This window comes from Rutidosis leptorrhynchoides, chromosome 1 (assembly GCF_046630445.1).
Source record: "Rutidosis leptorrhynchoides isolate AG116_Rl617_1_P2 chromosome 1, CSIRO_AGI_Rlap_v1, whole genome shotgun sequence".
Classification (NCBI taxonomy): Eukaryota; Viridiplantae; Streptophyta; class Magnoliopsida; order Asterales; family Asteraceae; genus Rutidosis; species Rutidosis leptorrhynchoides.
Window position 1 is genome coordinate 681,879,266 of NC_092333.1, and position 15,353 is coordinate 681,894,618.

Consider the following 15,353-nt stretch of genomic DNA (forward strand, 5'->3'; position numbering starts at 1 on the left):
AGATTGAGATGAGTAAATGCAGATTTGTCTTAACCGGTGACGTAGTCACGGTTGATTTCCGGAATTCAAGGGATTCAAAAGAAAATCTTGGAAATCTATAAGATCTGGTTCTTCGGCAAATAAGGAAAGTAAGATTTCTATAATTAAATACGGTGATCTGCCTCGATTACTTCATATGACATTTCTATTATAAATTTACCTTTTCCGTTCCATTAGTTTTCACCACTTCTATACTCAATTCCCAAATTCAAAAGATTGTGAAAATGCTTAATCCAGTTTTGATCCTTGTCCTTTTCCTTACTATCGCAACAATCATTCTCCTTTTCCAACCTCGACCGAAGGAATCTGTTTTCTTATATTTCTCCCTTGGAGTTATAGTGTTTTTAATTCTTCCGTGTCTTTATGTTGCGATAAACATTGACATACACGGTTTGTAATTTATGTGTTGTTATCGGGCTTTATATTCTCCCTTATATTTCAAAGTCCCTTCTTCTGTTTTCCATAATCATTGTCATCCCCAGTTAATGCTCTCTTTTATTTACTGCGATTTATACCCCAATTTCTATTTCGGAGCTTTGTCCCTTCATTTCTTCTTCTTGCGATTAAGCACCACTTGTAATGGTTCAGAATTCGCAGATATAAACTTTGGAATGAACATTGTTAATGTTCTAAGAAGGAAATCGGAATGGCATGATTTGATTTGTCAAATTACCAGAATCACTGAGAATAGAACTATCAAGAATATATTTTCTTGATATGTTCGGAGGTGAAGTAGAATGAACGAGTCCTGTAACATGGCACATGATGATGTTATGATCTGTGAATCATTACGTTCCATTAGAAACTCAGCATGACTTACTATAATATAATCACGTTGATCAAGTGTCATTATATTATACTAACTCATGCATCAATTCCCAACACTACTTCAAAAACATTCATAATTTAAACTCGAATTTTAAAGAATTTTAAAAACTAAAGTAGTTTCCTTTATGATGTAATATTGATAGCACGAAGAGATAAATAATTTCGGACGAAAATATTTATGAAAATATCTTCAGAAATATCGAAGATATTTTTGATGATATTTTGGAATTTCTAAGTTCGATGGTTGATGAGGAAGATTTTTTTTTCCCGCAAGATTTTAACATAAGTACGGAGCCAGATATTCGTTGAAGGTTTCATCGGATCCAGAATTACCTGGATTCTTTGAATATATGCTATGGTCCTTGTATTTGTCCTTGGTCTCCTTCGTGGTTAGCTCAATCCGTTTTCCAGTTCCAACTTTTCTGAGCTTTTCCAACATACTATTCATTATCATCAAACTTTTGATGATTAAGGTCGTTTACGATTGTCTATGGTTTCTGCTGCTTCATTCAGCTTTTTCAACATTCAGAGTATTGATTTGTGACTGAGTGCTTTTTAGAATTTCAGAATGAGAGATCATAATTCTAAGAGATAAATGTCATACATATAACTGTTGATGTAGATATGCTGTGAGTTTTCAAAGTACTGATTGCTGATTCCCGGTAATTGGTATGGCAGTTCTCGTCACAAGATGCGGATAAGTACATGATGAGACATCAATAGATAAATATAGTGATTTGTTGGAGAGATTTAAACCAAGGAGCGACGAGGTTGCTGGTACATCTGCTGGTAATATGGTGGAATATAAAAGATTTCCCGGTAACAATAAAAGAGTACGCATATATATCAAGGTTATAATAAGGTTGTTTATAACGAAAAGTCGAAGTTGAATTGTTGGAGCTGTGACAAAATTGACTAATTTGAAAAGAATTGAAATGTTATTTTCGGTAATAACAAGGCCAAAGGAGCTAGCACTGATATGTGTTAAACGTTTACTCAGGTTTCGAGTGTTTTCAGATACATAACTATATGCATAAATCTTTCCTTCTGTAGATGAAGTGCGGTTGGTTCATCCTCTAGATTGAGGTGTTTTCAAGAATCATGAAAGGTTTGAATGCAGATTGTAATCGTCAAGATACAAATGAGGTTTAAGTTGAAATCAAGTGGCAAACTTGAAGAAATATTTAGTTTCATATGTTATAATCAATATTTTAATTCATTTTAATTGTCCAATGTTATTAGTCCATAGTCGATAGTCCACAGTTACAGTCCAGTAATTCATATATAGTTTAATATATTATATTCAAATTAATTAATACGTGTCGTGACCCGTACACGTCTCAGACTCGATCACAACTCAAACTATATATATTATTATAGAATCAACCTCAACCCCGTATAGAGAACTCGATCATTACAGCATATAGAGTGTCTATGGTTATTCCAAATAATATATATAGATGCGTCGATATGATATGTCAAAACCTTGTATACATGTCCCGATATGTAAAGTGCGTAAAAATAAATAACAGAAATTAAATGACGATAAATAAAGTGCGTAAAGTAAATAACAGAAATTAAATGACAATAAATAAAATTGCGAGAATTAAAATTGCGATAATTAAATTGCGATAAATAAATTGCGATAAATAAATTGCGATAAATAAATGTAATACGGAATTAATAGTTAGCTAGGAACAGTTAGCTAGGATTTTGTTAGCGTGAATTCTTAACAAAATTCCTCATAGTTAATTTGTCTGTTTCTAACAAATTTTATTTTGTCAAATGTTTTCTTCGTTATGCCACTTGTTGGATTCTGATAGGTCAAAATCCAAATATGAAATTGAATGAAAATGATTATTCTACTTTGAACTGATACGTATATCTGTGGGTGTAAGTAGGATAGTAAATGACCGTTGAATCAGATTCGAAGAATGTTCAGTGTAACTTATTAATGTGAAATCTAAATATTCCTCGGGTATTACCTACCCGTTAAAATGTTTTCACCATTAACAGTTTGTACAAAAGAATTTTTAATTACAATCTTTATGAAAATATATATACATATATATTTTCTTCAGATGTAATCATGGATTTAATGAGTAGATAAAATATTAAACTCATTTGATTTAGCATTAGATCTAGAATATATAATCTCTAGAACATTAGAGATTACATAATCACCATGTCGAACGAAGATAAATGATGTAGAACATCATGTAGAACGATGATTATACTCGAGATATAGAATGAGATGTTGAGGCATGTGATGTTGAAACTTGGGTTGTTGGTGGTACTGGTATTGATGTTGGTGGTACTGTTGGTGCCGATGATGTTGCTGAAGCTGGTACGTTTTGCACTATATTTAGCTCGTTGACCTTTTCGATTACTCTGGGATGATTGGCGGTTCGAACCAGTGGATGAATAGGGTTTAGAATTGTGGGTAGAATATAATCGAGTCGAGCTACTCTGGAAATGAGAGAGAAAATGGTGTCTCGAACAGGTTCGTCAGTAAACGCTTCAGGTTCATTGTCGAGAGGTGAATTCGGTTGGTGGAAGGGATCGCCTTTTTCGCGTCTCCATTGATTAAGTCGACTACGGATGCATCAGATGAATTGGGGATGGCTGATTGATTGATTCATTCTGGTGACACTGCTTTCGGAGTTTAGGTGAATATCCATGTCGGAATAGATGTCAGAATAACTATCGGAATAGCTATCGAAATCTGAGGGACTCGAACTGGTTGAGGGATCAATATCGTACAATTAGATGAAGGATTTTTGATAAGAAATAGATTATAGGATGTAGATTAATATCCTGTAATACATAATTTACATATACATATATAATACTAAAATCCCATAAGTTATGGAGGAATCTACGGAATATGTCAGGCAAAGTTACAGTAACAGGTACGCTAAGATATGAAGTAGCAGATACGCTAAGATATGAAGTAGCAGATACGCTAAGATATGAATTTTGTCTATACACTTATTCATGCAATCTAGACAGTAAGATATGTCTAGATTAAGAATGATAAGCTAGTGATTTCCTAAGAATGATAAGCAGGTAATTTTCGACACGAAATGATAAGCAAAACTTTTGACATGCATACATGGTCGAAGTACAGACTCACTAATGCATCCTAACGACTTATCAGTTAGACACACTAATGCAAACTTGGTTTGCTAAGACCACCGCTCTGATACCAACTGAAATGCCCTGTCCTAATCCATCTGGACGAAGTCTTCAACAGTTGGTCCCATTGCGAGGTTCTGACCTCTATATGCCATAAACAATTCCATGTAATATGAGCAAATGCACAGCGGAAGATTTCTTTCATACCTGAGAATAAACATGCTTTAAAGTGTCAACCAAAAGGTTGGTGAGTTCATAGGTTTATCATAAAACAATAAAATTCATCATTTTGATAGACCACAAGATTTAAATCTTGCATGGTACAAATGGGCCCGAATCCTATACCCACCTGTAATGTACATGCGATATCTTTTAAATACATTACACTTTTCTCTTGTACGAAATCATCTTTCATAAATCTTAGTAACCGTACACATATCTCGTGCACAAAAATAACATACACATAACCTGTGTATAAAATCATTCTCTCGATACATAACATTCATATCAATTGGTGGCAATTATCATGTCCACATAATTCAATAGTGGCAATTATCATGTCCACATAATTCAATGGTGGCAATTATCATATCCACATAATTCAATAGTGGCAATTATCATGTCCACATAATTCAATGGTGGCAATTATCATGTCCACATAATTCAATAATAATCCGCAGAACTTCTGTCTGCATAATAATTCATTCAAGGAATGTTTTACTTATGTCTATCTCGTCAAACATTTATAAAAGCATTTCATGTATTCGCAGTTCAAAATATATTTCAAAAGCATTTAATAAAGCATTTGTAAAAAACAGCGCATGTATTCTCAGTCCCAAAAATGTAAAGAGTAAAAGGGAGCAAATGAACTTACAATACGATATTTTGTAGTAAGAATATGCATACGACGATACTGAACAATGCAGGGTTGGCCTCGGATTCACGAACCTATATCATTTATATATATTAACACATATAATTGTAATCGAACAAGTTTATATATATATATATATATATATATATATATATATATATATATATATATATATATATATATATATATATATATATAAATTTATTAGTTATCTCATTTTTATATTAATAACCTATATGTTTCATATATTCATTTTATATATTTTAGATAATAAAAAATATTACTTTTGTTATGTTATATGTATTAAATATATTTTATATAATTAATATTTATTTGTTATACTATTAATAATAGGAATAATATTAATAATAATGATACTTATAATAATAATAATAATAATGATAATACTAATGATAATGTTAATATTGATATTAAAAATGATAATGATAATAATAATAATAATAATAATAATAATAATAATAATAATAATAATAATAATAATAATAATAATAATAATAATAATAATAATAATAATAATAATAATAATAAATGATAAAAGGGCTACCTTAATGTAATAAGCCTTAAAAAAATAGACGCCTTTGCCCGGGCTCGAACCCGCGACCTCTCATTCAACACACACGCGCCCAACCACTGGACTGACCTTTCGTTTTGTGAATTTAAGCCCACGTTTAATGCTTTAGCATATATAATAAGCCCGAATAAAAAACCCATTAAAGAAGCCCAAGTTTATTAGTCCATATAAATGACCCATCTATCATCATCATTTATCTCTTGCTGAAACATGATCATGTATCAATATCTTATCGTCTTTTTATTTATCATATACAGCCCAATACATCTTTATCAAATTTTTGATGTAACCTTATTCCATTTTTCATTTCTGTTTTATTAACATAATCGTGATCACATAGAAATGTCATTATTTATCATAATCACCTTATATCACGTCTTCTTCCTCTTCGTTATTACAGTAACATCATCATCCCAATAGTATCATCGTTATCATCTGCATCTGTGTTCATCATCATTATCAACTTGTCGGATAAAACAGAAAACAAAGACAGGAGCATTTCGAGTAGTAAACAATGGTGGTTTTAAGTGGTTCGAAATAAATAGGCTATAGAGAGAATAGGTGTAACAGCAGGTTGTTTACAGCAGAATTAAATTGGGTGTTGTATGGTGAAAGGTGGAGGTAATCTATGGTGTTAGTCGTGGAGGTTATGGTGATAATGGTGGTGATCAAATGGGTGACGGTTTCGCGGGTTTGAAGTGATGGTTGAAAAGGTGTAAGGTGGCGGCTATTGGGGTGGTGCTCGACAAAAACAGAAACGAAAGAAAAAAAACGCAAGTGGTGTGAGTGTGGTTGCTTCAAGGGTGATGGTGGTCGGTTTTGTTATGGTTTGAAACAGAAGGAGGTAGCAATGGATAGAGGGTTTCGAATAGAGTGGGTTTTGGGTTTGTGGTTGTTCGAACAAAATAGAAACATTCAACGTAGCAGTAGCAAGTAGCAGCAGCATTTTGGTGTTTTAATGGTGGTGTGGTGGTGTTAAACCGAAATAGTTCATCAGCAGTTGGAATGATTTGCAGTTCAAAAGTGTTTTGAACATAAAGGTGGTGGAAGTGGGTTGTTGATTGTGGTGTTGTTCGGCCTGAGTACACAACAGATATTGGAACAACTTGTAGGTGTTTTTGACTTCGACATCATTAGCAAACAAAAAGAAATGGATGGCAGCTAGTTCGATCAGTTGAGGGAAAAAATGTGTTCGGTGAATAGAAACGAAAACAAGGTGGTTGTAGTGGTTTAGGGTGGTCGAGGTTCGTGGTTGCAATAAGGTGGTGGTGATGGCGGATGATGGTTGAAGAAGATGATGGAGAAGATGTCTCAATATATGTTCTGTATATGTATAATATATCCTTGTATATATATTAGATTAGATAGTTAATAAATGATGGAATTTGAAAAGAGCCCACAAACACAGTACAAGATGATTAAACAATCCATCTTTAATTTAAACGTATGATTGAAACTTTTAACAAACAGTAATCTCAAATAATACATTCAATTATCACGGGTTATACTGCCGACAGTTTTTCCCGAATGACTATATCGTGTCCATTGCTAAACAGTTACGGAATAAAAAGTGTTCCTAAAAATCTCAAATTTTTAGATTAAATATATTTAATTATTTCACTCATTATCTGTTTGAATCCTGATCAAAAATGTTCGATAAATATTTATTTTCTGTTCCAATTAATATATACGGAGTACAAATATTTAAACTTAAAAAGGTAAAAATATTTTTATCAAACCTAAAATCTTCGTAATCAATTTACAGTTCAATTTTTATTTTCAATCTTTTTAAACACGTATTAGAACTATATGAACGCTGGCGAAATGCCAACCGAGTTTTACTGACATTTACTATTTAAGCTCGAAATCGTATTTTCAATATACTATATGTATATGTATATATATAAATACATTTTAGTAACATGTTTTATTACATAAATAAATATATTGAATATATATATATATATATATATATATATATATATATATATATATATATATATATATATATATATATACACACACATATAATAATATTTCTCATTACATCTTATATTATTTTTTTTATTTTTTTATTTTTTTTTCATATTTAGTTCTAATAATTAAATCGTATATTATTTCAAATTAAAGTAAATATATATATATATATATATATATTATCAATTTACAAATAGTTGTTCGTGAATCGTCGGGAATGGTCAAAGGTCAAATGTATACATGAACACAGTTCAATGTTTTTGAGACTCAACATTACAGACTTTGCTTATCGTGTCGAAATCATATAAAGTTTAAGTTTAAATTTGGTCGAAAATTCTCGGGTCATCATAGATTGCATGAATAGTGTATAGACAAAACTCGTATCTTAGCGTATCTGCTAATTCATATCTTAGCGTATCTGTTACTGTAAACTTTGCCTGACATGACTCCGTAATCTACGAAATCTTTTATTCTATATATATAGGTATTCTATGTAAAAAGAATATCATCCGATATCAGAAAATCATTTCATATCGAAAAATCCTTTATTCAATCGTACGAAATGGAAATCGCCACTAGTTCAAGTCCCTCGGAATCCGATATGGAGTTTCACTCGAGCTCCGAAAGAAGTGTAACCAGAATGGATCAACCAATCAGCCATCCCTAATTCATCTGATGGGTTCGTAGCCTACTTAATCAATGGAGCCGCGAAGAAGGCGATCCATTCCATCAACTGAATTCACCTCTTGGTGAAGAACCTGAAGCACTCACCGGCGAACCTGTCCGTAATACCATTTTCTCTCTTACTTCTCGAATATCTTGTCATGATTATATACTATCTCAAATTCAAAACCTTATTCACTCGCTCGTTCCTACCGACAATCATCCCGGAGTAATAAGTCAACGAGTTTCACACCCGGGTTATAACCTTGACAAATATGGTGAAAAACGTACCAGCTTCAACAACATCACTGGCACCAACAGTACCACCAACAGCAACATCCGCATCCCACACCTCAACATCACAATCTGTTCCACGAGCATCAACATCATACGCACCATAGATACCAAGGAGTACCAACAACAATGAACGATGAAGTATTGATCTATAACTTCATTGAAGAAATATTCTGCGAAGAATATGTGGTTTCTAAAAGTTTTAGAGATTACTTATTTTAGCTCAAACCGAAAAGCAAATGAGATTAATATCATATTAACTCATTAAATCCATGATTACATCTGAAGAAAATATATATGTATATATGTTTTCATAAAGATTGTAATTAAAAATTCTTTAGTACAAATTGTTAATGGTGAAAATATTTTAACGGGTAGGTAATACCCGAGAAATATTTAGATTTCACATTAATAAGTTACACTGTACATTCTTCAAATCTGATTCAGCAGTCATTCACTATCCTACTTACATCCACAGATATACGTATCCGTTCACCGCAGAATAACCATTTTCATTCAATTTCATATTTGGATTTTGACTTATCGGATCCAACAAGTGGCATAATGAAGAAAACATTTGACAAATTAAAATTTGATAGAAACAGACAAATTAACTATGAATAATTTTGTTAAGAATCCACGCTAACAAAATCCTAGCTAACTGTTCCTAGCTAACTATTAATTCCTTATTACATTTTATTTATCGCAATTTATTTATCGCAATTTTAATTCTCGCAATTTTATTTATCGCCATTTAATTTCTGTTATTTATTTTACGCACCTTAAATATCGGGACACGTATACAAGGTTTTGACATATCATATCGACGCATCTATATATATTATTTGGAATAATCATAGACACTCTATATGCAGTAACGTTTGAGTTAGCTATACAAGGTTGAGGTTGATTCTACAATAATATATATACTTTGAGTTGTGATCGAGTCTGAGACATGTACACGGGTCACGATACGTATTAATTAATTCGAATATTATATATTAAGCTATATATGAAATATTGGACTGTCAACTGTGGACTATCAATTGAGGACTATCAACATTGGACAATTAAAATGAATTAAAATATTGATTATAACATATGAAACTAAATATTTCTTCAAGTTTGCCACTTGATTTCATCTTAAACGCCATTTGTATCTTAACAATTCTAATCTGCATTCAAACCTTTCATAATTATTGAAAACACCTCAATTGAGAGGATGAACTAATCGCACTTCATCTACGAAAGAAAAGATTGATGCATATAGTCATGCACCTGAAAATACTCGAAACCTGAGTAAACGTTTAACACGTATCTGTGCTAGCTTCTTTGGCGTTATTATTACCGAAAATAACCTTGCAATCCCTTTCAAAGTAGCCAATTTTGTCACAGCTCCTGCAAATCAACTTCAACTTTCATTTGAATTAGCCTTATTATAACCTCGATATATACTTTGTCATTTCGCCATCGTTACTGGGAAATCTTTTATATCCCACCGCATTAGCAGTAAACTTACCAGCAACTTTATTGATCTTTGATTTTCCGAAAAATCATTAAATTCATTAGAACCCTATCATGTGCCCATTTACATCTTGTAACCATAATTGCCCTACCAATTACTGGGAATCAGAAATCAGTATTTTGAAATCTCGCAGCATGTCTACATCAACAGTTATATATACATATAACGTCTACCTCTAAGACTTACATACTTCGAATGTGAAGTTTCTGAAAAACACCTAAAATTGTGAACTAGTTCTCGAAAAGCTGATGAAGCAGTGAAAACTGAAGACTGCCTTAACAGTCAAAAGTTTGATGATAAAGAATGGAGTGTTGAAAAAGCTCAAAGATTTTGATACTGAAAAATGAATTGAGCACATCATGAAAGAGACTATGAACAAGGACTAAACTTGTACATAAAAGAATCCTGATGATTTTGTTACTGATGAAATCTTTAACGAATACCTTACTCCTTAATCGCTCTAAATCATTGTGAATGAATTTCTTCATCACAATTTGATTCAAAAATTCTAAGATATTATCGTATCTTTCATTATTAATATCCTCAATATTTCTGAAGATACCTTCATAAATATTCTCGTCCAATATTAATTATCTCTCCACGCTATCTGTGTAATATCATAAAAGGAAACTGTTTTAGTTTCTATATTCTGTAAACTTTCGAGTTTAAAATAAGAAAGCTTTTGAAGTAGTGTTGGGAACTGAAGCATGAGTTAGTATACTATAATGACACTTGATCAACGTGATTATATTACAGTAAGTCATGCTGAGTTTCTAATGGAATGTGATGATTCACAGATCATAACGTCATCATGTGCCATGTTACACGACCCCTACATTCTAACTAATCTCCAAATATATCAAGAATATATCTTCCTGATAGTTCTATCATTACCCTTGAATTCTGGTAATTTAACCAATCAAGATCGTGCTATTACAATTTCTCTCTTAAAACATTAATCATGTTCATTCGAAACTCCATACTTACGAATTCTGGACCATTACTCGCTTACTAGAGGTCGAGAAGAGAATAAAAAGTCAAAGAGCTCCGAAACATAAGGGAAAATATAAAACTCGACAACAACACAGAAATTACAAACCGTGGATATTAATACGAATAATAATATAAAGACACGGTAGAATTAAGAATAGTATCACCCCAAGGTAATAGTAGAAGTAAACAGATTCTTCTAGTGGAAGATTAAAAAGAAGGATGACAGAAATGATAATTAGGAAAATATCAAAGATTAGAACTGGATGAAGCATTTTCACAATCTTTAGAAGTAAGAATTAAGAAAGAAAGTATAGGAGTGATGAACATAATGGAACGGAAGGGTTTAATTTATAATGAAAATATCAGACGTAGCAATCAAGACAGATGACCACATTTAACTAAAAAGATCCTAATTTCCTTAAATTTTGAAGACTCGGATCTTATTTAGATTTCGAAGATTTCCTTAATCCCTTGAATTCCAGAAATTCAACCATGACTACGTCAAAAGTTATGACGAAACTTATTTTTCTCATTTCACTATTTTGTGATAGTTTCACTCGTACTCTCCACATAAACGATTTATTTTATCCATATCACTCACTGATGATAAAACTCTAATTTCCAGCTCATATGAGTCATGAAGACATACTTAATGTCAACCATGACCATCCCAATCAAATTTCGGGATGAAATTTCTTTAACGGGTAGGTACTGTGACGACCCAGAAATTTCCGACCAAATTTAAACTTAATCTTTATATTATTCCGACACGATAAGAAAAGTTTGTTAAGTTGAATCTCAAAAATTTTAAACTGTGTTCATACATTCATTTATACCTTTGACTATTCCCGACGATTCACGAACAATTGTGTAAATAAATATGTAAATATAAATGCAAATATATATAAATAATAATTGGAAATAATAAAATATAATATAAACGTTAAAGTAAATATGTAAAATAAGATATAAAATAATTAAACTGAATCTATATATATATATATATATATATATATATATATATATATATATATATATATATATATATATATATATATATACACATATATATGACTTTTATACATAATTGATATTATATGTATATTATAATAAATATAAAATATATAATATTAACAATTCAAATATGATATAAGTATTACATAGTTAATAATATAAAAGATTAATATATAAAATGTAATCACAAGTTAAAATATAATTGTAATATTATTACTTTCATTATTATTATTATTATTAATGTTAATATTAATATTAATATTTGTATTATTAATATTATTATTTCTAATGTGAAATTTAATACACATAAATTGTTATACTAATATTATTTCCACTATCAATAATATTAATAACATTATTATTAAGATGGTAGAAGAATTATGATTTTAACTATTATGATTAGCAATATTTTTAAATATTATCATTACCATTTTCATTAAGAATTGTTTTTATCATTATAAATTATTATTATTATTATCAATTATTATTATTATTATTATTATTATTATTATTATTATTATTATTATTATTATTATTAGATAAACGATACAATTCATTAATATTATCCTTAATAATATTATCATTATTGTTTTTATAATTTTAGTATCATTATTATTTATTATAATTATTATTATTATTATTATTATTATTATTATTATTATTATTATTATTATTATTAATATATTAATATTAATCTAATTATATAAACTCTGGAAATCGTACGATTCTGTGGTAAATTGCAATCTAATTTTTTTGTAGTTGTCTGCTAGATTTAACAGATTAACTCCATTAGGCATTACAATCCAAATTTAGTTGAGGGTTGTTTTCACCTTTTAATTTTTTTTAATTATTTATCGTACCTGATGGAATAATTCTGGTCGATCCATTTAAGCTATACAACAAACGTAATAGAGTCAATTAAGCAGTAATAATACCACTTAGCCTCTATATAATCTTCTGTTAAAGCAAATTGTGTTAAAACTGATAAATTAAATTGAATTTTTTTATTAAACTGCACAATACCTCTGTTCTTGCTCATTTAAATCAAAAACTCGAATTCCAATTTTATTTCAAAAAGTAAAAATACGATTTTGTTAGGATTAGTCTATGTAAACTTTCTACAAAAGGTCATCTCCCAATTCATCCTATTTAATCTGAATTTTGGAGGTAAAGTTATTGTTACAAAAAGTCAAACTTGTGTTCATAAAGAAATTCGTAAATGTGTTGATGTTATAGGTTCAATTAATGATTCAGGTAGTTTTTAATGGTGATTTCCAACATAATTCATATTATGATCTTAGTCTAAAAACGTCGTAATAATTGAATCAAGTTTAAGGTTGTATTGTTTTTGCGAACACAGCAGGCTTCTGCCTTTTCTGTTTATTTATTTATTTATTTATTTATTTATTTATTTTTTCTTTTCGGTCTGTTAAATCAAAAATCACAATTATAGGTTGTCTCTGTTTTAATTATAATACTAAATCAAAGTATTTTTATTGTTATGAATCGATTCTGGTAGAATGATTAAGTGAAGGAGAAAGAAAAATATGAAACAGATAACAGTTTATATTAAATTGGGTTGAGATTTAAAGTAGGAAAACAGCAATGGTTCGATGGTCAGGGGTGTATACGGGTTAGCGAGTGGTCTTGGGTTCGAGTCCCGTTCGTGGCAGTTTTCTTTTTAAAGGCTTCTTTTGAGGTAGTTTCATATCAAAATTATTATTATTATTATTATTATTATTATTATTATTATTATTATTATTATTATTATTATTATTATTATTATTATTAATATTATTAATATTTGTTGTAGTTATGTTAAAATAAATAATATGATTAATGTTATTATCATTTTTTTATATATTACTAAATAATATCATTGAGTAACATTAGTATTATTAATATTAATTATTACTATTATTATTATTAATATTGATATAAGTATTATTATTATTAGGATTATGATTATTATAATTAGTGTTATTATAAAACAAGTTATTATTAATGTTATTATCAATTTTAATGAACATAAGTATTATTACTAATATTATCATTATTATTATAAATATGATTATCATTATTAGTATTATCATCATTAATATTAAGATTATTATTATTATTACCACTAATATTATTATAAGTATTATCATGAATATTACTATTATGTAACTACTCAAATCATTATCATAACTATCATTAACAGTAAAATTAATATTTTTATAGTTATTATCATTAATATCATTATTAGTATTATCATTAATAGAAATATTAACATTATTACCTCTATTAGAAAACTTAAGTATTATAATTATTATAATTTTACCATATTTAATATTATCTTAGTATTATTATAATTACTATCTTTCAAACATGATCATGCATATTTCCGTCTAGGGCTAAGAACATGCATGAGAGCATTAGAGGGGGTTTTATTAGATTCAATGACGTTAACCTCTGGTCCGGTTACCGTGATAACCCTAGCCGAGATTATGATCTCGGGAGGGTGGCTAAGGGTTGACCGTCGGCCAATGGCGGCGCCGATTGGCGGCGAAGGGGAAAAACCCTAGGAAGAGTCGTAGGTAAAAACCCTAGTGAGAATGTGTCCCGATCGGGTGCCCTAATTTCTTAGATTACCCCTCTATTTATAAGAGGGAATTAGGGTTTAGGAGGAAGACTTGACCGCGGCCCATGGACCAAGTCCAATTACTCGGCCCGATGGGCTCCACACATCATCAAGTCCCCCAAGTTCGGTGTGACATATTAATGTCATATCGAAGTTACAAATATACCACCGCAAATAACTCATTACATAATCTGCCGACTACGAAGTCAAATGCATAACGAATCCACATAGTAATGTGATGACGCGATGTAATAATTCCGCATGCCATGCAGTCATGAGGTGAGCGGGGATCCGTAGGGTGAAACCCTGCACAGTACGGCCTTCACGTCATAATTATGCGCGGCACAGCCCCACGCATTGCAATCATGCGTGATACGACCAAATGTGACGCATGCATGTTAACCACAACTACTCGCGATGCATCCTTGCGCTTAACGCAATGTAGCGATGTGAGCATGCTAACTTCCACTACCATCCGCAATGCACAAATCAGTGATGTAGTAAAAACAAAACTGAAGGAATACTGATAGTATACCATCACTCCCCCCAGTTCGGTATGAAATGTGAAAACATGTCATGGCGAACTATAAATAAGACCACGTCAAAATGACATCCTGAAATAACTAGCTTATCGGAACTTGTAGTCGTATACAAGGCATATAAGACTCGCGGAGTCCGATCTCAGAGTCATATTGAGGCATCCCTACCACATATTTGTGAGGGGTATCAAGTAACCATGCGCTTACGCAGCGTAATCATGGACATTTATGCTTTTGATTGTAATTGCCTATCA